Below are 24,797 nucleotides of genomic sequence, written 5' to 3'. Positions count from 1 at the left end.
GGAGGGTGTTCAGTTATTAATGACCGCTGAGCAGGCAGCACCATGTCAGTGTGACAACTGATCGGGTGAACGATGCACCACTAACCACCATGGAAACAAGCAGAAAGAAAGCCAGCTCCCAGGATCTCTCTTCACTGGATTGAGAGCCTCAGCCTGCTGGCTGAGAGAAAGAGTTCCGGAGAAAAGAAGGAACCCTAGCTGCAGCCTCCTGCCTTCCTTTATATCTTAGAATATAGACATAAGCTCGCTCGCATGTGTGCCCACCTATAGTACATGTTTGTGTATACTTTATTACACACACACATGCACCTATTTACACCCGGGCAAGAACACAACCATGTGATGATTATCGCAACTGAAGAACTGAGGAAGCCAGCACAGAGGGACACGGAAGGTGGTGTATCACAGAAACTGCTTTGGCAAGGTAAGTTTAAAATATACATTTCTATTTAAATATGCTCTATTTCTTTAGTTGATGCTTGGTTTGTTTTCTTTTTTTTCCAAACCTAAATTCTCCGTTGATGTTTTCGTCTTGTCTGAATTCTAAAGCATTCTTCTTTCCATTTTACTTTTGAGGAGAAATTCAAATGCAAAAGCCCTCTGGCTTTGGGTATGCTGAGCTGTGTTTGTGGGATTCTCCAACATGCATTTTACTAGCTTGAACGCCCATCAGAGGCTGTGAGTGGGAGAGAAAAAGCAGTGCTGGGGAGAGGAGAGAGGGGAGGGGGAGAGGGGAGAAGGGGACAGTGGGAGTGGAGCGGAGAGGAAGGAGAAGGGGGGAATTTTCTTCTTTTTTCTTCACATTATTTGTAATGAAAAGCGGATCACACATCATTCTGTATTTTGAAACCAACCCCCTAAATGGGGCATTTTTCTCCCTTTCACCCAGCGGATGGAGATTAAGGCAAATGGTGCTGTATGTCAAGAGCTAAAATCATTAAGCAGAGTGGCAGAATGGGCATATCACAAACAGTTATTGAATTTCTGCCAGGCTACATCTTACGGACTGGGGTAAATGACTTCCCTTTAATAACATCCCCCCCGCTGGTCTGAAGGGACAGTGCAAATGTCTGATTGCTAATGCAGCTGCAACCAACACACGCGAGGCAAAAGGATCCCATGAACCAGGAGAGTTCTCATCTTCTTTGGTAATTAACAGAATCACAGCAGGGTGGCTTTAAAGTACATTTGCTATTTCAGAAGATTTTTGTTCAAACCGACTACTATATTCCCTTTGCTGTTATTGAGCTATGTGGCTTAATTTGCCTCTAATTTATTTATTTTTAACAATATGTCCTTGTTTCCATGCCTCTAATTTTAGTGAGAGCAGGCTATGAATATGAGTAGAACCTTCCTTAAAATTTAGTGAAAAGGGGATAGTGTGAAGAAGAGAAAGGCAAGAAGTAAGGATTCAAAATATCTACCTAGGAAAATAGTGTGCCTGCCCTGGTACTATAAATATTACTCATATCCTACATTTCTCTTTAGTTTCAGAAGCAATACCTTTGAGACAGAATTACTCTCAGTAAACTATGAGCATCCATGTACTGATGATTCATGGAACACGGTGTGGGTTAATTTATACTTCCAGTCTTGTAAAAGGAAGCCAGCTACTTAGAATATGCTTTCAAACAGACAACATCAATTGAGGATGTTTGTGGAAACATTCACTGCCTCCTTTAATGGGTCCTGTAAAGACATTAAAACAAACCCGGTATTTGCATTTCGTCTTCTGGAGCTCTCTCTTCCCTTCCTTTAGTTTAACTGACCAAATAGTTAATGGAGTCTGCTTCTTTCCAACTGCACGGTATTTTTTTTTCCCCTTACAAATGTGATTTCAGAGTTATTATTGGTTTCCTAGTTTATAATATGGGCCAAAACCAAAAGACAATAACCAGTCACTTAGATCCTGACACTTGCCCATAAATGTGTCAAAATATGAGTCACTTTACAATATGTAAGAAGTCAATTAATTCCAGTGACCTTTGTAAATGATGACAATAAAACAGCTCTGACAATATGCCACTGGCTTCGATTTTCCCTCTGTAAAATGAACAAGTTTAAGAAGAGGTTTCCTGCTCAGAGAGGAAAACCAAAGGTGCTGAAGCATTAGCTCGCAGTATTGGCAGCCCGGCTCACTCTGCCTCAAACGCCACATGCAATCTATAGAGAAAACAAAATGATTTATTACAAAGAGGAAAAGGCGTTTTCTTTGCTTTCCTGCTATCATTACAAGTGCTGTTTTTGCCACAGAACAGATCTGAGATTTTTGATGTACCTCCTAAGAGGAAAAGCTTGAAGCAGACATTCAGCCTCCCGATTGCAAACTCCTGGATAATGTAGCACTGCAGTATTGACTTCAGTTTTTCTTAGACCTTTTCCAGGGAAACTTTCCATACCAAACTCACACATACTTAAATCTGACAGAGCCTATTTTTAAATTGCAATCAGTGATACCTAAGAACAGTGGAGTCACGCTTTAACCTTGGTAAAGCCCACATACATATTTTGTGGATTGCACAGAACAACACTGTGCCCACTTGAGTCTGAGAAATACAATCATTCCCTCCCCAGTGTTGTCACCCCATGCACGCCAGGGAGTTTGGTGATCTGATCAGCATCTACCAATGCCAGATGATGGCCACAGGAACATGCCTGGAAGACTTAGCCGTAGTCTCCCCAGTCATGTAGCTATGCCAGAAATAGCTTTCTGGCAAGACAAGCGTCGAAGGATCATCTTTTCAAGAGTGTCGCTTGTCACAGGCAACACACTGAGTTAGAATGCTGATGAGTAGGTGGAATTTTTTTCTTTGGTGGTGGTTGTTGCTGTTAATGGCTTCGTAAACAGTGTTATCTGCTTTCTAGGCCAGAAATTTAGGGACCTATGAAAAAGGTAATCAACTTAGGATTCATTAACTGTATTTTATTATTTCTTTGTTCTTTTTTGCACCTATCGCTTCTTCCTTTTTCTTCCTTTTTTCTCTTTTGCTACAAAATGGGCTTGGTGTTTTACTTCCCCCCGCCCCACTCTGAATTTTCTCTAGTGCAAAATTTCTGTGTGATGTGGCATGGTGATATTCCTTGCAAACTAATTAAGTTGATCAGAAATGTCTGGAACCTGAGTTTAAAAAATAACACTTATGTAAGTTAAATGTTATTACTTAGGAGCCCCTGAAGATGATCACAGATGAGGTATCTGTTGGGGAATTTGAAGGAGATCATTAAGAGGAAGCTACTAGCATACTAAAAAAATGAGTCCCTCCTTCTAGCCTCAGGAAGGATGCCCCCAAAGAATAATTCAAAATAATGTAGCTCTAGCCAATCTGAAGAAACAATGGATCCATCTGCAGCCCACTAAAATGTTCCACATCCACCTGGTTCCGAGGGTTTAATCACTTACGTATCTATCACTCTTTAGTCCCATGAAACTAAATAAAGCAGGTAAACACTGGGCAATACACCAGCACAGCTTGTCCATGCTGTCAAAGATAAAGCTCTCCGATACTGGCCAGGCAGTGAGTACTTCAGAAAGCTTCAGTGTGTTGTCGCTGAACACAGGTCCCGCACAGAGCTCCGTGAATTCCTCCCTGCCTCTCCTCTGATAAAGTGATGTCTGCTTCGACACCTGGGAGGTAGGACATGGTTACAATTCTTCCTCTGACCGCAATGTAAAAGCAAATCAAATTCTAATATAAAGAAAGTAGGTGGTGCCAGAGGATAGAAAAAGTAATGGAGAAATAAAAATGTTTTCTTTAATACGATGGGAGGGGTGGAAAAAGACCTCAGTAGATGCTATTTAGAGGTCATTAAATACAGGGTTAGAAAAAAAGACAAAATGCTCATCTCAAATCTTTGTGAAGAAATATGGTACCCAGCCAGCCATCCACTACATTTCCATAACTGGGAAGTTTGTACATAACTGCTTGCCATCATGTTAATTTATCTTAGGCCACGATAAGGGAGGGCTTTTTCTTTTTTTAAGGTGCACATACACAGTTTCAGCATAAGAGAATGAGAAGGAAAACATATTTTCATATAATAATAGAATTTTAGGATTAAAAAGGACCTTTAGAAGATGGTCTAATATGCTCATTTCACAGGTGAGGAAACTGAGACACAAAAGGTCTAACATCTTTAGTCCAAATCATACAGTTCTTTATCAAGGCCTAGAGTAGATCCCTTTAGAGTGCTCCCTCCAGCACTCCATTAAAACTCCACCTACTCAGTCTTTCAAATATTTTTTTTAAAGAAAAAAGGCTTATAGATATGTGCCCCCAAAAACCCCACAAAATTTAAGGAAATGTTTATCAGATAATCAAGTACTTGAAAAGCAAAAGTAGGCATTCAACACTAGAAGCAATAACCATGTGTTAAGTATATACACCCAAATATTTCAAACTGATCATCTTTTGGATGTAGCCCACTATGTTTTGTAAGGAGTCATAAAAATAAGAGCTTTGCCTTGTTTTTAAAACATCTTGATAACATTATTGCTACCCTTCAGCTGTAGAGATTCAACTATTGGTTATCCATTAGAAGTTTTTCCAGGAATTTTGAAGAGAATCCCCACCTCCTTTTTTACTGGGTTTCACTGTAATATTTTAAGGCATTTACATGTGGCCTCATTAAATCCAGTGTCCATTCTCAGGGTCCATGCTTGGCTTACATACCTTACTGGAAAACAGTGAGGACATTCTCAGGATAGCAATCCCTACTTCCCTCTCTCCATCTCCCCATCCGGCCTTAACTTTTCACTTCCAAAGTTTGAGTGAGACTCTGTAGGCAATGACATCTCCCCTTAATTTCAGAGCCCTGTTTTTTTTCTTTCTGGCAAATTTTTCTTGGTTTCTAAATGTGCTCTCCAAATTTTGCTTAGGATAATAGTAATGAACTGGCTCAAAAACTTTGGGGGAGTAAAAAAGGATATAAAAAAGTAACATAATAATTGTGAATATTTGTTTAGAGCGATATTGTTTGTTTACAGAGCACTTTCTCAACAATGACATTTGCTCCTCACAACAATTTGGTAAGGTAGGTATGATGCTATCATCTTCCTTTTAAGATTAGAGAATGAGGTTCCATGAGGTTAGAGATTTGCCACAGGCAGGGACCTAACATGTGGAGAAGTTAGGGTCTTCTGACTGCAAAGATGGGTACAGCACTGATCATAGTACCTGGCACTTTGTGAGTCTTTTAGAAATATAGACTCTCATTTTTCTGAACTCCCACTCTAGACTTACCCTTCCAAGTTCTATGTCCTTTGCACCATACCACTCTATGTGGGCAGATTTTTACAAATAAAAATCTGTACTTCTTAATTTAAATCAGAGCTAATGATATAACCGAGTTAAATATGAAAAACACAACATCTATTCTTGGAGAAAAAGATTGCATGTTGTTCTACGCACTCATCTGTATGTTTATCTAACAGCATTAACACTTTGATAAACAGTTGGCAAAGGTCTCAAAACTGGATAAAATGGAATGAGTAAGTTATTCAGGCAAGTTCCATGTTGCTGGAAAATTATGAACAAAGTCCTTAAAAATCACTTGATGTACCACTAATGGGTAAAGTGTCAACATAAAAGCAACAACTCTGGTTTCTCCTTCCTGGTTAGTCTGTCTTGGGGAGATAATGACATACAAAGACCTCAATATGCCAGTAAGTATATTCACATTATTCTGAGAGCCCTCTAGGGGAAATCTTGTCTTTCAAAAGTAATATTGTCCTTGGAATAGGTGAAAATCCCTAAAACTCATGTACGAAAGGTTGTCATACAAAGTTTTATCTCCAGAAAGTGAAGCATTCCACAAATAATCAGCTACTCTATGTAAACATTTTTTTCTACCATATTTTTCCATATCTGTATTGAAAAGGCCCACGGACTCCCCAAAGACTCACTGAATCAATTAAGGGCCTAGCATCAACAGGAAACCCTTTCCATTTCTGGAGGCCTGAAACCTCTGGGATTTAATTCCCTGAAGAGTAAGAGAGGAGGCATTGTTTCCTGACTTGTTCAATGCAGGGAGTCCAGGAACGGGTGAATGCAATGAGTGAATACTCCCCTGGGACCAAGCCTGCTAATGTGCCATGGACTAAGCAATGGCCATCAGGAAGGCTCAGGACTCCCAACACTTACAATGACTTAAATAATGCTATATTTTTTTTCTTTTTTTTTTATTATGTTATGTTAATCACCATACATTACATCATTAGTTTTTGATGTAGTGTTCCATGATTCATTGTTTGTGTATAACACCTAGTGCTCCATGCAGTACGTGCCCTCTTTAATACCCATCACCAGGCTAACCCATCTCCCTCTCAGTTTGAACCTCAAATGTTTGTTTCTCAAATGTTATATATTTTGACTACTGAAAATATTTAAAGAGGCTTTCTTTTCATTGTGGTAGAGAAGATTGATTTGTGCTTATTACAAGTTTTCTCTAAAATTTCTCTAAAATTACAAAACTGAATTAATAAAATGACTGCAAAGAAACAAAAGGCAAATATTTTGGTAGATTCATTCCACAGGAGTAAAATTTATCCATAATATCTTACGGTCTGATAATACTGAAAGGTCAAGGCATTTAAATTACATTGTCAGCTAATTTATGCTTTGCTTTTGTTAAGAAAAAAATAAAAACTCAAAAAAGTTTTAAAACAGACATGTATTTTTAGAGATACAATTCATATTGGCCTTTGTATCTCCCTAGAATATTTTTCTCATCACTATATTCATATGCCCAAGACATAGTGGTCTTATCACTGTTTACTAACAGTGTCTCTGGGCTCTACATTGAATTTTATTTTCATTAAAAATTGGTCACTCAGAATCACGAATTACTTAATCTGTTCCACAAAGAGTATATGGAACCACAATGGCCTTTATTGAAATTTCAATAGTTGCAGGGGGAATTTGAAAATACATCTAGACAGATCATATTTTGATTTCTACAAAGGCCAAGGGGATAATGGCCTTCCACCGCGTCTGCCTAAGGACTGAGAACAAAACAATAAAGTAGGCAAAATGGGGCTCAGTCTAGGTAACAATGCTGTATCATTTAAGAGAAAGTGCAATAGGATGGAAAGAGAAAAACAATGCTACCACCGTTTGCGGGGGGGGAAAAAGACATTCTAAGCACATGTAAGCCTTGGAAGCTCTAGTCCTAGTAATTTTTGAATGAAAAACATATGTCATTATAAGATAGGAGCTTAGACTGTATTCATCCAACAAGTCAGTATCTTGTGTGACTAGCTGAACTGATTCACTTACCAAACACATAATTTATATTTTTTCCTCTTTTGTAGTTTATCACCCACTGATTTTTTTACACAAACACTACAGCTGCTCAAGGAGTGTCATAAGGTGATGTTCAGCTAACTTTTTAAAATCAGTGAGGCATTTGCCAAACTACCATTTCCATAATCAGTTACTTTATTTTTAATGAGCAAGCAAATTTCATGTAAACATCCGAGGCTCATCTTTCACTTACACTATAAATTGTATCACAGTGTATCACAGTGTGCAGCTGTTGGACAAAACAATCAAGGAAGTGAAGAATTAACTGTCTTTTGACATAAAATACTTTCAGTAGAGACCTTAAGTGTTCAGATCACATCATGTCTTCGACAATCCTTTACTGGCTAAGGGACTGGTCATAATATTAGCAGATCTCCTTTTTTACATACAGGCGTTTTCTGTGCCAAACATTGTGCTAAGCACTTTGCATGTGTTTTCCCTTGTAATTCTCATAATAACCATGTGGAGCAAGTACTGTTACTAACCCCACTTTACAAATGAGGAAATTAAGGCTTAAAGAAGAAAAGCAACTTGCCTCAACTAATGAAAGGCAGACCAGGAAAAGGAACCTAGGTCGGTTTGGCTCTAAAGAACATGGCTTTTATGCATGAGGCCAACACTGCCTCTTGTTGGTACTACCTAAACACAGCTCATCCATGCTGCCTTCTGGCATCAGATTCTCTATCAAAACATAATCATTCCATTTATCATCTCCTACCATGCATTCTGCTCACACGAGGATATTATCTCTGCAAGATTCATTCTTGTTTTCTTTTTGCTGTTGTTGTTTCTGGAGGAAGAGTGATGATTGACTTATTTATATGTGGGTATCACTATTTGATAAACTAAAATGATTTTTGCAGTTCAGTTCACAGCCAGACTTGAGATCCGGCAGCTTATAGTTCTCTTCCACTATTTTTCCATCAGTAGAGTCTAACATGCTTCTTTACCTGTGGCCATGCACCGCAATAACTGGCACAAAGGAAAAATGCAAAGCTTAGCTTGTAAGTCTTAATTTTCATTATTTATACCAGTCTGTCCACAGCCCTAATTCTAATCTGTGGATCCTTCCTTACTAATGCATTCTCTTTTAAACAAGAAGCATCAAAACAGTGAATACTATTTCACTGCTAGTATGATCATCAATTTTCAGTAAAGTTCATCAATCCTCCTCAGTATTAATAAGCTTATAGCTCCGTAAAGTTAATAGACAAAACCTGTTTTTCAAACTGAATGTGCTGAGCCAAACCTAAAACTTCAGCAGAAGTGTTCTACTCCAGCTGTTTGCAAAACTTCAGCATTTCTCACTGAGTGACCTCCTCAAAGAGCTGTCTGGGGAGTCCTTCAGTTTGACTGTCCTACATTAAAAAAGCTGAATGTGCAATTAAGTACAAAATGTTACTAAGGATTCTTCCCATGATTAGGAATGGGGTTTCAAGAGCTCATGTTCATGTACATTTTCTTTTCAGAAGGAAGATTTAAAAAAAAAAATGTAAGTAATTGGACAAATGAAAAATGAACTTCAAGTCTGAGGTGGTAGACAGCTAAGATATCCATGCCTCATGAAAAACCTAATTCAACACATGTAAGAAATAAAGGATGTATAGTTAGATTAGTTAGATTAAAGTTTTGGATTTTTTTTCCTACTACTTCTTACATTCATACACAACAATGAGGAGCAGAGGAGAGAGGGGATGCTGGCCAACAGCCTTTCAACATGTACCACAGCCTGGGTCCTGGTTAAGTTCTTTCACACCTCATGTCACCGAAGCGCACAGCCCCACAAAGGAACAGAATGAAGAAGCAAATGTCTGACTCCAAAACCTATTCTATTAAAACCATGTTATTGTGCCTCCTACATCACATATTTCTTAGAATAAGCATAATACATTTCTCCTTTGAGAAGCATTTTACTTTTTATGCAGAAGCATCCAACAATAGGTTCCTTCTATAGTTTTAAGCTTCTCAGCAAAGATCAGAAAGCCCATATAATAATTAAGCAAACTTGATAGTTTTACCACCTGGTGCCACCTGATAGTATTTCAAGAATGACAGAATGAACACTTAACATAACTCAACTAACCTAAAATAAAAGTATTACTTGTGGATTTTTTTTACTCAAACATTCTCATAAATCTGTGTAACTTCAGAAATGTAGTGTGTTTAAAAAAAAATCATGGTTGAAGTCCAGAAGGACTTATGAACAGCTAAGATCTTTATCATTTCTTAGGGAATGCAAATCCCTAACAAAATAAGAAAATTTTTCTTTTCCATGAATATCTTGCAAATCGAACATACAGAACAAGATTTCAACCTCATCTTTCATCCCTGAATGTTGCTTATCAGATCTGGGCAATATCTGAAAACTTCCTTCTATTTTTAAATATCGTGTACACCTAGGAAAGATGATGAACACTTACAAGTTTACATCTGCCCATAAAGAAGTTTTCCTGTCTAGAGTAGTAAACTCCTTGACTGCCACGTCCTGCCTCCACTCCTTTCCACACCACACTGAAGGTAATGGTATATTGAGTTCTTAACCTCACTTAAGCAAGGAGCTTCCTGTTTGACATAATCATGTTAAATTATAAATCTGTGTGCTACTCTACTTTACTTGATTGAGATGTCTATGAATCTTTGAAAGGAGAGATATTCTGAGGTAATATACCACTTAGGCATTCATTTAGACATGTTCATATCATGGTCATTTACTCAATCACCACGGATACAGGATAGTCAATAAATGGAATCTCAAGAATTGATAAGGAATGATGTATGTATGACACAGCGAAGAGAACCAAATCTGTCTATCCATCTAAATTCTCCCATCTTAAGAGGTACCATGCTGTCAAAATTTTGGAAGGCACCATATTCCAAAAGTATTGCTAACACATTTATTGTTTAAATGTTATATATATGTTTGTATATTTTGCTTCATTTTTAATGTGAAAGCAAAATTTATTAGGCTGTCTCTGATGAGCTACATCAAATTCACTTGGGCGCTTATTTTTAACATAGAATATTAGAATCTCTGGAAGAATATAAGAATCCCTGGTGATTTTTTTTTTTTTTTTTTTTGGCACCAAGTTTCAGAACTGATGATTAAAGATTCAGGTCCTTTTTCTTTGTCCATTGTCTGCCACTCTTGTTTCAGGTTTGTAAAGTTTGTTTATTTGAGACAATTAATTGCCTGAATCAATACAAAATATTCATAAAACAGGTACACTGTGTTGTGTTTTCCCCAGAGAAGATTGGGACTAGGATATGGCTCAATGAGTTAGGGATTTGATAAGAGATCTGACAGACATTCAAGCGGATGCTTTTAGTAATATGCTTGTAAGTCTGTGGTACCGACGGTCCCTATCTCTACTGCCATTCAGTCATTTCTTGGCTCTCAGATAATGTCTGTAGCATGGTAGGGGGGAGTATATACCAGAAGTGGGCAATACCCTTTATTTCCCACATGTTCATGAACTCCTATTTTCATGTACTATACTACATTTTACGTGCAACTGAGCTGAGGGTCACCCAGAGGCTGCCCACTGACACCATTAATGAATGAATTCTATGCTGCCCATTGATTTGCTCTCAAAGATCATTGGCTAATATAAGGAGTCAGAACTGGTATAACAGAATTGTCAAACTGAGAGAGATTTTACAGATATTAGGTCACTTGCTCAAAGGGACTCATTACTTAAATACATAACTAGAACCAGAAACCAGGTGATTCAGTCCCTGCATAGTGGTTATTTCACAGCCCACATTGACTGTCGTGGTCGGGTTTCAAAAAGATTGGGCCCATATGCTCCTATCAAATCATTTTCTTAAGCACCGTTATGACCAAAAGTTCCCAAAGTCAACTCTGTAGGGAAATTCAGCAGTGCCTTCTCTGTGAAGGGCCCATATATGTACAACCTCTTAGCTGCTGGGAGTCTCGCAGAAGTCCAATTCATTCTCCAGCCACTTTTCAAGATGCCTCTTTAGAGTGGCATTTTATTGACAGTAATATGTTGCTGCTCTGCATCAAGTATATGAAGTATTTGGGACTGGGGTTTTGAATATGTGCCCTAAAGCAATTTTAGCTGAAGAGTTGTTTTGTTTCCCTTTTAAGTCACGGAAAAAGAGAGAGAAAGAGAGAGATTCTTAAAAGGAAAAACACACAAAATGGCAACTATACAAAAAGTTTCATATTTATCCAAAACAGAAATAGAATGATCCCAGTTCTTTGTGCTACTCCATTGGAAATTTCTTCTCTTTGGACATTCCATCTAAAATTTAAAAGGCTCCGAGACTATTCCACAATAATCCTCTTTGCTGGGACCCTAAGAAACTTTATAACACACACAAAATAACTACAATCTCTGAAATTATAAATCTCATTGCCAAGTTATTTTTGTGAGCTTTTATTAAGACCCTGATGTAAGTTTCATCCCCAAAGAATGCATAGTCTAGAATAATGGGCACTCAAGCCCCTGAGTTGTTGCATTAAAATTTTTACATTGTTGGGGTGCCTGGGTGGCTCAGTCGTTAAGTGCCTGCCTTCGGCTCAGGTCATGGTCCCAGGGTCCTGGGATCGAGTCCTGCATCAGGCTCCCTGCTCCGCAGGAAGCCTGCTTCTCCCTCTCCCACTCTGCCTGCTTGTGTTCCCTCTCTCACTATATCTCTCTCTGTCAAATAAATAAATAAAATCTTTAAAAAAAAATTTACATTGTTGACAATCACATCATCTTCTTCAGTACCACTGTGTCCATTTATTATAGTGATTTCATAGAGATAGTTCTCATTTTTCTCTCATGTGAAAAATCCTCCTTGTGAGTACAAATGAATGATGTTTAAGTTAAATTTTAACAATCTATGTAAGATTTTGTTTCCCCCAAAATGTAATCACATCATAAGAAATACAGTAGTCCTATTCTATCATCTCAGAAAAGCTGTATTCGCGTTTTTGTAGATTTAGTTAACAACTGTATTTCTCTATCTATTCCAATGCCATCTTAATATAAGCATGCATACACACCCCCAAATATTGGACTTAAAATAATTTGCCAACTGTTAATAGTTTCTTACCAGTTTACAAACATTTCAATTAAGTCTAGCCACATTTACTTGTACCTGGTCTCCAATAATATTTCTCCTTCTAAGACATGCCATATAACTGAGATGACAAGTATTGTGGTGCCTTTTAAGAGTTATTTTCATAGAAAACTCTGGAAAAAAATCCACTGGCCAATAAAATTCTGCAATCTTTAATGGAAATTAAAGTCAAATACCATTGAAGTAAATCTATTTTGCTCTGCCATTTCTCCTGTTCTCACATCTCCATCTCCAAAATTAGTATAAGTTACAATAAATTTTAATAAGTGATAACCATTACTATGACTATTATTAATTTGGTAGTGATTAACATTTAGTGATTACTTTCTATGTTTCTGATGCAGTAATAAGAACGTTTTTATACTAAGAATTTTTAATGCATTATTTGTTTTAACTTTCACGACATCTCTCTGTGTAGATACCATTTAACACCCATCTTTTAATAGATTAGGAATCAACGTCAGAGGAAGAGAAAGAATTAGAGTCCATGTCTGATCCTTTCATTACTAGGCTGCATCTATAGACCGCCATTTTAAGAGTCAGAGAGCAGGAGTACCAGATCAAGCATTTGCATTGGCTACTTAAGAAATCTTAAGGTTAAGTGTGGGGCAAAGTGGGAATCGTGAAAAGTGATATTCCTATGACACCACTTTGGAGGAAAGGCTATATTTTCATTTTCAGTTTTCAAGCATAACACCACTCAAATCTCTGGGTTTGGGCTTATACTCAGGCAACATTTCTGAAAGTCAACCTTGCTAGAAAAATGACTCCTACTGTTGATGAATTTTTTCTTTCCTTCCTTCATGCATGCCTTCATTTTTCACAGCTCTGGCTAGTGTTACAGAGTCGGAAAGGATGGAACCCCAGGTAGAGAGGAGAGAGAAGTCGTACAATTCTCTTTCTCCCACTTCCTCTGTGTCCTGCTGCCCCATAAATGTATAGTTCTGTAAGCCACAGTTCAGTATTATTCTAGGGAATGAAAGTGTCTTCTGTCATCTGCTTTAGATTTACCAAATACAACCTTTTGTTCTAGAAATGTTCTCACATGTGCTGCTAGTGCTCCCAGTTTATATATTTTGAGTATCATTATGCTGTCAGTTGAGTAACTAACACCATCACTTCAATTGTTGGGGCTCTCAGTTTAAAAAGGGAAGAAGGGAGATACATGAAAGTATTAAGTATGGTTGCCAGCAATAGTTTAAAATGGTGCTAAATAAGAGAAAAGCCTCAGCATTAATCCCTCTACCTAGTCTTTTTGGGGTTTGGCTTTTTGGAACACCTGCTAAAGAAAGATTTTTAAATGTGGGGAAAAGGAGGGTTGTTAGAAGGCAGGGATGGAAAATGTGGAGGACTTGCCGAGGGGAAGCAGGGGAAGAGATATTAATGTACTCTCATAAGCTGTAAGCTGCACTATTCATTAATTAAAAATATGCACGCAAATACCCAGGCTCTCATTCCACTGGAAGCAGAAGCAAAATCTGGAACAAGAGAGTCATGACTTCTGGAACAATGGGGAAGAAAGGAAAAGCAAGCAGAGGGAAGGGGATAGTCTTATACACATGAGAGAAGGAAAAATGAGGGGAAGGGAAAAGGAGTTAGAAGTGAGTTGGGTGCAATGTATGGATCCACTTGCCAAAACACAGAGACAAAAGCTTGACCATAGACTTCCAAGAGCTCCCAGTGCAGAACAATTTCTATCACCATATCAAAGGAATCATGAAAACAGAAATGTACTTATTTCTGTAGATTGAAAATTGACAAATAAATTTGTAAATAAATTTGTATTTCCAAACAAAATAATCACAAAACCTTTTAAAGTGCCCTTTAAGAGTAATTTGATTCCTCTCCCTGAGATAAACCGAAGAATCCAAGAGTCAATATGTTGAAAAATGACAAAACAGATGCCAAATAACCCTCATTTTGCAACAACAACCTTCTGTAAATCTGGCATCTAGTTTTTCCACTTAACATCATGTATGAAACTCAGAAATGGTACAGCCGAAGAATGGAATACTAATTCATGACAGCATGTGGAAAGGAGCAGATGAGAACAAAACACCACAAAAGTATATAAATTGACCAAATGAGATTGCATATGTTACCATCTTCTATGACAACAAACACTTATTGACTGACAATTGACATCTGGTTTGCTCCCCTATTCTGCAAATCACAGAAATGGGTTGCTGTGGCAACTGTCATGTGCTATTTAGCTTGCTGGAAGGAAAAAAACAAAACAAAACAAAAACCTCAAAGTACCTTTCAAGACACAAATACAGCATGCCTTTTCATTGTTCCTCCCGCCCCAAGAGAACAAATCTCCTGACAGTAGGTTTATTTTTTCATAGCTTAAAAAATGGGCTGGCTTTCCGTCATTTGCATTTTTTATCATGTATACTACCAATTTATGCAAGTAGGGAAGAAAAAAAAATCCATAGAAATATAAAGGAGATAGATACAGATTGCCTGAGTCACATGAATGTGATAGGGCCATAGTCATATATAGCATCCCCACTTTTATCATCGGCAGCTCTTTTAGCCAATTTAACTCCACTGATGTATGTATCAAATTCATGCATGATAAGCCGAGGAATACACTAAAGAGCTCGACTCTTAAAGCATCAGCAAGGCAAGATTATTTTTCTGAGCCAAAAACAAGAGCAAGGTGCAAAGAAAAGATCATTAGTTTTCATGGAAGCACATTCTTAATCTCCCAGTAACACATAACATAGTCTGTTCACAAAGATGCTACGCGTGACCTTAGAACACATCAGGTTACCAACATCTGTGCACCACGGAGCTCGCAAATTAATAGCTCCAAGCTGAAGAAAATGGGAAGAAGAAAACTCATCCCTTACCTATTTACTTCTCCCCTGGGAGCTAAGAGAGTGAAGGCAGATATGTAGAATATTTAAGGCCCTGAAAATGGAACAATAAAAGCTCCGGTCATTGTTCTCCGTATCGAATGGCAAGTTAGATAACTTTGCAAACTCCCCAGACAGTGGTCTGATGTGGGAAAGTCAACTCTTTGAAAGAGCTCAGTTTTCAGCTCTTGAAACAATAGGAGTCTCTTCTCTCTGGAAGTTCAGGGAGTTTGAGCAAGCTAAGAAAAATGGTCCACTTAAAAAACGAACAGTTATGTCCTCCATCATCACCACGAATGCAATGTGAAAACCCTCTTGAGTTTCTCACCACCCTAGGCTTCACTGAAGGACTCACTATTTTGAGGCAGGAACTCAAATAGGGCAAAGATTGGTGAGGTATGGCTGCTAAACGATACTAGGTATTTATAATAAAAGTAACAATAAGGTAGGAGGAACTGAAGCCTCAGTGTGTGAAAATACTCCATATGCAGTATGCAGATAAAAGGGCCCTTTACAGATCTTGGAGGGAAAAGTACCTGACTGTATGCTGTATTAGTCTTCTGCTGCTCCATTTAATCATACGGAAGAAATGGAATGAACACACAAATAGATTTTTTTTCACTTTTCCTTGGGCAACAATAGAGAACAATCAATTTAAAAATAATTGGAGAAATTTGTGTTTTGTTCAGAAGATAAAAGGAAAACACTCATTCAACAGTACCACATAGAATCATTTGCTTAATAGCATTTCTAATATGTTATGCATTTATGCAATCTACTTCTTACTATATTAAAATGCAAAAACAATTACTTTGAATGTAAATCCTAGAAAACAATCAAAGTTTCTATTAAATCAGGGAAGACACAGTTAAGCTGCAATGTGATTTGCAGATGCTCATGAATAGATAATACTTAGAGTTTCTCTCACTCGAAAGTGAAAGAGAGGCTGGTGGAGATTCAGAGATTCCCTTCCTCCTACTCTCCCTCCTGTTTTCCTTCCTCCTCTCTCCATTCTTTTCTACTGTCCCTCCATCTCTTCCCTCCTTTTTTATTTAAAGTCTAATACTTGAAATCATGTAGGCATGTCAAATCGCCTCCTGTCACAGTCCCAGTCCTCCAGCAGGGAGAAACTTACTGACAACGTTCGGTTATGAATAGTTTACACTCAGCTGATCAGTCACAGGGGAATAGGGGCAGTTTCAGCCCTCTGGGCCCTTTGTCACACACAAAAAGTCTTGGTTTGTTCTTCGTACACTTACATTAAACCCATTTCTATTCATTAAAAAAATCAAAATAAGCATGTTCAAGAAGACGCGACTGAACATGAAGCAATGAATAAAAAGATTCTGCACATGCACAATAAGCATTTGTATCTCACTATGTCTGAAAGGAATTTTTTTAATCCACATGCTTTAATCGTGGTGCTCCTGAGGTTCTCATCTCAAATAGGAGATTCAATAAATGTTTTTCATGCTCATATTAAATGTCAAGGCAATAGATTTGTTATTTCAGATCTAGTGAGCAATACTGTTGGATCATAATGAACCCCCAAAGATTTCTTTGCCACGCCCAGCTGTCCATTTCAAAGTTCTGGGTCACCCTATATATTTCCAACTCTGCTGATAATATTATAGAATCTAGTATACAGAGCTTAAATTTTCAAGTAAATTTTATTCATTTCATATGCACTTCATGAATTCTGGGTGCTTCCGCTGAAACTTGGTGCCAACAATATTTGCCCAACTTTGACTAATAGCAGCTCTTGTTTTGGTTTGCATTAACTTTTGTCTTTAACAGAGTATGTATGAATTTTATTGCAACAAGGGTGTTTTCTTATGCCCTAAAGTATTTAGGGGAGCAGCGTCTTCTGTAAGGTTCATATTCCAGCACAGATTCTTTATTCCAACTAGGCTTCATTAAAGACACAAACTTGAGGCTGTTGAGATAATGACGACTTTTCCACTTGATCACTATCAGCTGGCAACCAACAAGGTCTGGCCTCCACCCACACCGAACCAAAAAGTCTGTCAGTGTTGAGAAAAGTCATCTAGAAAATTGGTTTGATGTGGTGGGAGGCAGGCAATAAACCAAAGGTAAATAAATCATTTCTGGTAGTCTTTAGAGGCTATGCAAGGAAAATGAAACGGGGATAGTGACTGGAAGCTGTACTTATTGGTAAGGCAGTGTATGATCAGGTATCACTTGTAAAGAGGGTCCAGGAGCACATGCCAACAGGATTAGTGTGGGAATCAAATAGGGACATATATAAAAACCGAACTAGATGTTTGCAATGTAGCACATTATGATTGCTATTACTTTTGTTGCTTTTGTTGTTTGCTGATATTGTTATATGACAGAAATAGGAAATTAATGGAAATGGCAAGCACCTTAAGGAATTTTTAGGATCAGGACTGTAGTGAAATATGCAAGGATAAATAAATCATCAATGACCCTATCTGCCTATGGATATTGGAATTAAATCTACATTAGAGAAAATTATATGCTTCTTCTAATCTGTTTCTCCAGACAATTAGTGGGAATTAGTCATTAAACTAAAATTTTTCAATCCCATATTCTTCATTATCCTGACACAGTTTAATTCTCCTATATTAAGGACAGCTTTCATTCACTGAAACAAACCTATACCTTCCAAGAAAATCTATACAGCACCAGAAATAATCACAAAGATATATTGTATCTTAGTAGCCAGCAACATGAATTCCAATGAGCAGAAATCAGAAAAAAAATTTCATTCTATTTGCAATTTATATATTGAACTCCGATCCACAGTGGTTTGATCTAAACTTTATTACATGGTTGTACTTGAAGAAAATGTGTAAAATGTGAATATAATATTTTAAAAAGTAAGTATAAAGTACACACAACTCTAGCTTCAGAGAAAGTTTTCCATAATATAAATCAGTGTTGACTAATTCTTTATTGAGCAGTATGAAATATTCCTGCAATAGAAAATTAATGGTAAATTAACTTTATTTCACAAAGTAATTTTGGTTGGACACATGAGAATAGTAAATCTAGGTGAATGTCCCAGATCAAATTTAAAGGATTCTAGATTTTGAATCATGTAATAATGTGAAGGGAAAATGTCTTCTCGTAACTGAAATCCAGTAATCAAAAATAAAAATGTATTATATCCTACCCTGTGAAGCTGCTATAACATACTGTAAAACCATTTGCTTTTCTTAGCCTAAAATGACAGTTTGAAACACATTCTTAAATTATCTATTGAGAGTCTATCACGAAGAAATTCTTCCAAACAGGTGGTTTTCCACCTAGTTTTCATCTAATCTGTATATGAAATGAATTCCAGGCTTTTAAGTGTAAAATGGGTGCAAATTTACATTATTTTGAAAGCACCCTCTCTCCTCATTAAGATCTAGAACTCTTTTTCCATGACTGGTCCTCTAGCCATGTGCAACCCCCCAAAAAGATGCTTAAGTTGGCATATTGCCCAAGCTCTTCCTGAGGTAGCTGTTGTAAAAGAAGTAATGTTAGCAAGGGTCTATATTGCCCATTAACACAAAATTAAAATTTGGTAGGCACTACAAATTGTACTATTTTCCATTTCAAAGAAATGACCATTTCACCTTTTTTACTCCCTCATTTAACTTTAGTCCTTTCTATTCACTACCTAAAGATAATACAGATTTCTTTTTTTTTTTTTTTATGTCACTGTTTTTAGGGATCTCATATTCCCTCAAATGTTCACTACCGAGATGTAGCCTAATCCTTAAAGAGGATAGTGGTCAAATATCACTGGAAACTTATAAAGCCCATTATGAGCAGGTATAATGTGGATTAATTTGATCCCCTGTGTCAGTAATAATTTCTAATGAATTCAAGGGAGTCCCTGGCAACCAAATCTCACAGGGTTGTCTGCATGAGGCGGTCCTATATAATGAACCCCATGTAAAGAGCTGTTGTGATATTCCTGCAAAGTTAAGTGGCTGTAAGGTAGGTGACAGGAAGAAGGAAACTCAAAGCTTTAACTAGCATATAGTACCTTTTATTTCCACACATGAAACATATCATAAGACTTCGCTGACCTATTGCATGTCAAGACCTAACTCTGTCTGCCCCTTCAGACTTCTTCAAAGTACCACCAGGTCATCTCCTATTCATCATTTGTCAACACAGGGCTTAGGGAGAGAGTCCGGGACTGGTCTACTAATGAGTGTCTTCTCACTGAAAGATGCACACATGTGCCCAAAGACATGTAAATTCCCTCTTTACCTTTGCTGAGATGATTACTTTCAAGACTCAAAACCATAACCCAGCAAGATTTTTGTCAAGCTTTCAGTGGAGTTTTTATTGTCGTTCTGTTTGAAAATCTTACAGCCCGGGACACAAATATGGCCCTGTTGTTTGAAGCAGTTTGTCAGGAGTGTTAGGGGGTAATCATACGGCATGAAGGAAATCTGGCACTTTTCAAATGAAAATAGACAAACAATGCCATGCTTGTTATAAGGAACTAATGATACAGACCGTATCGGTATTGTCAGCTCTAAGTTACAGTAACAGAAAAGCAGCATCCATCATTGGAGTCATGGCTGACCCCAGGACACACTTGAAATGTGGTGCTATAGCTTATTCTCTTGTTCACTGCATTTGAAGAAATATTTCAATCACAGGAGCTCAATTTATTTTCACAATGCTTAGTAAAAATATAAAACACACTGATATTTATGCTGTTATGTTCAGTAGCAAAAAAAACCAAAAAAACAAAAACCAAGATTTTATCATAGGCAGAACAGAAACTGAACTGCCCGAGACTCTCTGCTCTGAGTTCTTGTCAGAAGAACATTCTTCTCTGGAATGTAATTTTTTGAGTTTTCTCTAATAATATTGCAACTAAAATACTCTTCATTCTCTACCTGGAGTACATCATAGGATTTTTGTCCAGAGGCTTTCTTATCTTCTTTACAAACCAATGACTTTCTGTTCTGCCAAACTGAGCTAATCAAGGAGTACAGATGTGATGAAAACCTCTTTGCTACCATCCTTTTGTAACATATCTCTGCTTAAAAAGCCATCCTTCCTGAGACTGGTATAAAAGCATTTACTTGCAGCAACAGTATAGAACAAACTATTTTTCTTGTTTTTTTGGAGAGGTGGGAGGGGCACATATATGCTCTCATGTGTAAGACCTAGGGAGAGCAATGCTTGTAAGATCAGAAACACAAGGCAGCATGCTTGTACTTGGGTCCATAGAATCAGCTCGAGCTGGAATCATTGTTTACTTATTTTCTTTTAACTACACCGGGGAGATGGACAGTCTTCAGGTGACTCAAAGAATGGAGACCTCAAAGACTTAGGGTTAAGGTATTTGGCTGTCTTCCAATGAAGAAGAAAATGATTTAAAAATTGCTTGAATTATCTGCATAATTACCCCAAACGCTTTCATCTGAAATGTAGGATAACTGATAGCAGGTCTCCATGAGACATGCATTTCCAAACCATTGTACTATAAGGCAACACTGTGAGTATTTCTTGTCTTTCAATCAGGAGATTGCTAGGGAAACTATCTTCAAATGTAGCCAGAAATGCCTCTGAAGATAAAAGGATGGCATCATATACAAATCATCCCACTGCACTACCTTCCCAAATAAACTGGAACTGACTAATAAGAATGAGCTTTTTGAAATCAAAAGTATCAAGGAAAAAAGGAAAGCTTATGTAGGAAGAGTTTTCCTCTTCACCCATGTGAAATTTTTAAATACAAATTCATGCCTAACGAAATTAATTACCCTAAATATCTACCAATAGGAATAAAAATTGGAACAAAATGGGAAACTTTAGTACAAGAGTTTAATCAATCACATTGAAGATTTTCTGAACAGAACTAAAGGGATCTTCATATAGACATGTACGTGCATGCACACATTTTGCCAAGAGCATAATTATTTTTCCCATATAAATACATAAATTGTTTTTGAGATACAAATAAAAAAATCTCCAAATTCTCTATGGATTTGTAAATTTCCTAAGAATCCTTTCATAGACTACTTCTGACCCTAGTAAAATTCTCACCCTTTATGTACACCATAGTTTGACACACATGTAAAATGTAAACAAACACGATGAAAACCTGAAAATATCATGAAATCTCTATGTAAATTTATCTGTCAATAAGATTATTTTTGCACCAGACAAAATACTGGAAGAACTTTGAGCCTATTTATTTAAGAGTAATACAAAAATTATATAATAATAGCACTTAAGGGGCATCTTACTTTAGAAATGAAGTTACTACAGGTCACAAGGTCTTCTCTCAATTCTTGGGTCTGCATGCTGCAGCCAAAGTACTGTCAATCACCTAAATAGAGATCTATATAGTTCAATTATAACCTGAAGCAAGCTTTCCATTAGTCTGTTTCCCAAATTGGAAAATAAGATGATTATACTACAGTCTAAGATGAGTGAATGTTAAGGATAATGCATAAGTGAGTGCTTTTCCCCAAAAATGCCTACACTCCGGGCTAAACAAATGCTAAATAACAAGGGAATATAAAAAAGAAGATAAAAAAGCAAATCAGGCACCCCAAATCCACTGGCTCTCACACAATATTGAATTAAGTACTGTTATACTTTACCATAGTGTTCCTCAATACATGAAGTGATTCTCATAGACTACAAGCATAAAGAGATGAGTTCTGGCTTAGAAATATCATTTGTTTTGCTAATCATGTACAAAAATCAACTTCACATATAATGCTATTAATGATGCGCTCGGTTGAGCAAAAACTATAATTAAAAATAAATACAAATCAGAATTCTTTTCATAATGAGAAATGACAGTATCACGACAAGCTGGTAATTTGTGAGTATACAGAAATCACTACACCAATATGAAACACTTCTGAGACTCAGACTTCATTCCCCACTTTCTAAAAGAAAATTATAAAGGAGGAATTTCTGCACTGAAAATTATCCTTCTCGGTTGTTGCTATGCTATAACTAGCTTCCACAAATCTCATGTTTTGGGGGTGCCACATTTGGAATTATTTTTTTAAAGAAAACTATCCTGACCCTGTTTTACTTTATTCCTATGGATCTCCCCACATAGCACAAGCCTCAAATCTGAAAACAGCAGAAGAAAAAAAGATAAAAAATCCAAGACTCCCTCAAAATCTGCCTAACAGCATATTTTAAGATTTGGGAGAAAAAAAGAATTGTGCTATTTAAGTTACTCTTGGTTTCTCTAAGAGAAATTCATCCTGAGCTTAATTTCATAAGGGATGGAAATAGTACATGACTTAAGATCTGCAGGAAGGTTCTCTGTGTTCAAATACAAGGTCTTAAACATGACAGGGACACAAAATAATATCAAATCTACCCGCTTCTTTTTTCTCTTTGTACCTATAGCTATTCCTATTGTAAGAATAGGAGAGAATCTAAGCCAGTTTGAGAATCTCAAAATATCTGATGTGAGAATCTGAAAATGCCAGAATCTAAGGAAATCAGTCTCAATGATAGTATCCATTAACTGTATGGGTATCCATTACATTTCAGTAGATAAATTCTGTACAATAACAAAACTAATTTTGCTCTAATTAAAAGACTTCTGTATAATGGCAACTATATAGGAAATCTCTATGGGATTTCACAGAACATTAACAATCAATTTGGAAACAATAGTGAAAATTTCGTTCGAACCCCACATTTTGCACAGAACTAAGAGAACAATATGGTTTATCTGACTGGCACAGCAAAACTAGACCCAGAAAATGGGTTTTCTTTTTCTAGCTCCCACTGGGCTGCCTTTGAAATTTCATTTGCATAAAACTTTTTTTTTTTTTTTTTTTAATCAGAGGAGAAACAGATAACAAAAACCAGTGTACCCATCCAGTGGGAGGAAACACCTTCCTGAAAAGACAGTAAGATGATGGGTGCTATGTTAATAAACATTTGAGAGAAAGTAGAGTTTGCTAATATTAAAAGATAAACTGAAGAATATTATTGGAAGTGCCTCCACTGACAGGCACTTGGAGAGAGACTTTGATAGAGAAAGTGTGGGAGCAAAGACAGAATTATTGATTGACTCTAGTTGAAAGCCGACTTGGCTGTTTCTGGTTGGTTTCAATTTTGTAACCGTGAGGCATTGGCAGGCTTAGATTTTGGTTTGCTTACATGGCCCTCTGGCCTTAGGGCCACTTCAGTCTAACTGCCTTCTTGTTTACTTTAACAAGGTTAAAGGTTAAGACTGGGCTTCAGAGGCAAAACAAAAGGATCTGAATGTACATCTGAGGGAGAGTGAACTGGCAAGTCATTTAACCTTTTTGGCCTTATATATAAAGTAAGGATGATAATGGCGTCTACAAAAAGAGTGGACCTGATGATTACCTGTGAGAATGCATGTAAGATGTGAGACCAGTGGCACATGGGACATGTGTGGCATTGATGTATTACTGTTAACTGCTACTACTATACCCACCCTCTTCCTGAGCATTTCCTTTTTTCCTGCGCTATCCCTTAGGTGGCTAATATTGACCACGAAGGCTGAGTGCTATCCCACCACACTTGGGGATTCTTCCCACCTTGCAAGGAGAGAAGCCAACGTGGATTCAGTCAGAGCCAAGGGAAATAGACCTACCTGTGGCAGGCCTATAGACTGAGATGATGGTGGAGGAATTTGCATTAGAAAGAATGCCTAAAGTCTCTCCAAATTTTCAATAGTCCTTTAGAATAAGCCACCTTTGCATGAGTCATTTCACCTTTGAGGGCCTCCGCTACTGTATTCCTAAGAGAGGATGGATGGTTCAGAAAGTGAGGTCTTTGGAGCCCTTTCAGGATCAGATGCTATGGGCAGGAAAGCCAACCTGGGTAGCATCTAGATCTTTCCAGATGTCTGCCTTCTCACACTCTCCAACACCACCCCACCTCCTGTGCTAACCAGAATAGATCTTCTTTCCAATGTTTGACTTAATGTAAATACAAGTAAGACTTTATGTGAACAAAGGGTTTCACAATCGAAATGAGGTTGAGAACCAATGGATCTCTATACCCATTTCCACCTAGGAATTTACAACACCAAAAATATGCTGATTTTATAGGATACCAAATATATCCAGGTGGCTGAAACTTCAATAGTATCAAAAAGCCCTATCTTTCTGGGCACCTGGATGGTTCAGTTGCTTAAGCATCTGCCTCTGGCTCAGATCATGATCCCAGGGTCCTGGGATCGAGCTCTGCATCAAGCCCCACATGGGGCTCCCTGCTCAGCAGGGAGTCTGCTTCTCCCTCTCCCACTTCCCCTCCCCTGGCTTGTGCTTGCTCTCTTTCTCACTCTCAAATAAATAATCTTAAAAAAAAAAAAAGCCCTAGCTTTCAATTTAGCAAATAATCATAATGGTTATATTGTATATATGTCAATATTAATAGTTACTGACAACACATTTTTCAATCAAGGGACCTAATCCAGGCGATTTACTTACCCAGTGGTTAGCATGCCTTAATTTGATGACTAAAGTAACTCTCTTCTTCATTTATTACTGTGTAGATATAAACATGAAATGAA

At 37.4% G+C, this 24,797-nt stretch overlaps 2 protein-coding genes across 7 annotated transcripts in view; one reads left to right on the top strand and one right to left on the bottom strand.

The window, feature by feature from the left end:
* The window catches only part of IMMP2L (inner mitochondrial membrane peptidase subunit 2), a 750,329-nt gene that overhangs the window by 368,940 nt on the left and 356,592 nt on the right, over nucleotides 1-24,797 (bottom strand). The gene's annotated exons all lie outside the window — the stretch shown is intronic.
* LRRN3 (leucine rich repeat neuronal 3) overlaps nucleotides 287-24,797 on the top strand; it is a 35,516-nt gene continuing 11,005 nt past the window's right edge. The window contains exon 1 of the mRNA XM_031031454.2: nucleotides 287-424. The gene's annotated coding sequence lies outside the window, so the exon portion shown is untranslated. The remainder of the gene's footprint in view (nucleotides 425-24,797) is intronic.

This window comes from Leptonychotes weddellii, chromosome 12 (assembly GCF_054177405.1).
Source record: "Leptonychotes weddellii isolate Sample4059 chromosome 12, ASM5417740v2, whole genome shotgun sequence".
Taxonomy (NCBI): Eukaryota; Metazoa; Chordata; class Mammalia; order Carnivora; family Phocidae; genus Leptonychotes; species Leptonychotes weddellii.
This window is presented reverse-complemented; position numbering and strand designations above follow the sequence as displayed.